Source organism: Bison bison, unplaced genomic scaffold (genome assembly GCF_000754665.1).
Source record: "Bison bison bison isolate TAMUID 2011002044 unplaced genomic scaffold, Bison_UMD1.0 scf7180017864365, whole genome shotgun sequence".
Classification (NCBI taxonomy): Eukaryota; Metazoa; Chordata; class Mammalia; order Artiodactyla; family Bovidae; genus Bison; species Bison bison.
In genome coordinates this window covers 2,354,848-2,357,405 of record NW_011494937.1, presented here as the reverse complement: position 1 = coordinate 2,357,405, position 2,558 = coordinate 2,354,848, and positions in this window count along the sequence as shown.

The window sequence follows — 2,558 nt, the reverse complement described above, 5'->3', positions numbered from 1 at the left end:
TTTAGTGACTCAGTGAATAGAAAGCAGAGGTGACACTGTGTGACTTTTTTTTTTTTTTTTTTTTGTCACACTGCATGGCTTCTGGGATCTTAGTTCCCTGACCAGGGGTCAAACCCAGGCCCTGGCAGTAAAAGTGCTGAGTCCTAACCACTGGACAGCCAGGGAATTCCAACACTGACTTCTACAACTTGCTAATCAAAAGTGAGACAACTTCCACATTCCACTTGACTCTCTTTCTTGGGACACGTACCTGTAGAACCCAATGGCTTGTTATGAGGAAGCCCAAGCCACTGGGATGGACCGTGTGTAGTTATTCTGGCTAACAGCCCCAGCTGAGGTTCAAGGCAAGGGTCAGTACCAACCACCAGATGTGTGAATGTGATTCCAGTCCCATCCACGATCTGAAGTTGAATAGAAAGCCACCCAGCTGAGCCCAGGGAAAGTCCAGAACCATGAAAGATAATAATGGTTGTTTTACACCACTAAGTTTGGAGTTATTTGTTACACAGTATTGCATACCATAACAACTTGTATTAACTCATTCAGTTCTCCCAGTAACCCTATTAGAGGAACAATTATGATCCCCGTTTTACAGATGAAGAAACTGAAGCTCATAAATAATGCTCAATAGCCCAAAGTTACAGAATGAGTAAATGGTAGAACTGAGGTTTGAACCCAGGTGGATATACTACAGAGTCAAGGTCATAGCCACCATTCTTTGTGGTCAATATACTCCCTGACCAGCACTCCTTCCCCTTCTCCTGGTTCCAACCCATAAATTTCTTTTGAGGGGAGGCAACCCATCCATCAGTTCATGTGGCTCAGATGAAACTCATCTCACCATGGACTTTAGGTACAAACAAAACCTAGGTCAGGCCAGTGAGAGCACAGCATCTCTCCTGACACAATTATTGACTTTAGTGATGGGCTTATGAGGAGATTGGACCAATGAGAGCCAGCCCTGGAACCTTTGTTGGTTTTACAGAGAAATAGGCCCTTTTTTTTTTTACTAAAATCACGGAGTTGCTTGTCCGTCTTTGCTAATGTGAGGAGATCCTGTCTCAGAGGACAGCCAAGAGAAAAAAAAAAACAACAGATTCCTAACATCATTTAAGAACCCAGATACAGCCATTCCTGAAACTTATCACTGTCTTGGCTAAAGGCTTTGATTTTTGTTTTGTTTTTGGCCGTGCCTCAGAATCTTAGTTCCCCAATCGGATCAAACCTGTGCCTTCAATACAGCAGAGGTGCAGAGTCTTAACCACTGGATGGCCAGGGAAGTCCCTAAAGGCACTTTGAACTGAGTTTGTCTCTGGCATCTGAAAGATGCTAATCTGCTACTCTCTCAGTAGGACACTTTGCTTCTTATGCTATTTCATCTTCCTTGAGGGCAAGCAATGGGCCTGATATATCTTAGCACAGGGCCTGGACACACGAGGCATCCACCAATCTGTGCTATTGAACACAAATAAAAGAGATATCCTAAAGGGATATCAATCCTAAAGGAAATCAACCCTGAATATTCATTGGAAGAACTGAAACTGAAGCTCCAATACTTTGTTCACCTGATGCAAAGACTCAGTGGAGAAGACGCTGATAGTGGGAAAGACAAGACAAAAGGAGAAGGGGGCGGCAGAGGATGAGATGGTTACATAGCATCACTCACTCCATGGACATGAATCTGAGCAAACTCTGGGAGATAGAACCGTGGAGCCTGGCAACCTACAGTCCACAGGGTCGAAAAGTGTCGGATCTGAACAGGATCCTGGTGACTGAACAGCAACAAAAGGGATATTGCCCCTATTTTCCAGGTGAGGAAACTATCTCTCCTGTGGATAACGAGGAGGATTAAAGACTAATGCTTACAACCCAAATCCCGAGTCTTGAGTCCAGTCCTTTGCTTTAGGTCCAGGAATTGCATTTATTTTGGCTGAACCTCGAAGCGTGCAGTTCCCGGACCAGGGGTGGAGCCCTGCAATGGAAACTCAAGAGTCTTAACGACTGGACCACCAGAGAAGTCCCCAGGAATGGCATTTGGGAGAAATGGAGGAAGGAAAGAAGACACCTCTCGGGCTTCTTAATCAGAGGTGAATGCCATAAAAGGGTGTCTGGAGCTCTGTACAAATCAAGAAACTTGGTGGGACTGGTGGCGCCCTGTGGGTGAGCACACCTCTTCTTGTCAGTCCTTCTTCTGGACCCCTCCCCATTTCTGGCATCCGAGATATTCCAAGTTGTGCGATGCTCTAGGGTATAGACCAGCCCTCATTTACATGCTCGCACGAATCAGTCGCTCTAGCTTTAGGACCTGCGGATTCAAGAGACGCTTTCTGGCAACTATCCTTTCCACCCATTTCCCCCAAGAAGCAGCCACATCATGTGCTCTAACTGCAAAGTTTATTTAGGGGGTAGTCGGAAAAAATGAACTATTAATACACGTGGGTTATTTCTCAAATAATCTGGGGAGGGGCGAGTCTTTGGGGACCTAGGGAGGAAGGATGGGACTCCGGAAACTAGAAGGCAGAGAGGGACAAGAATGGGACGCTGGCTGTCTTGAGGGG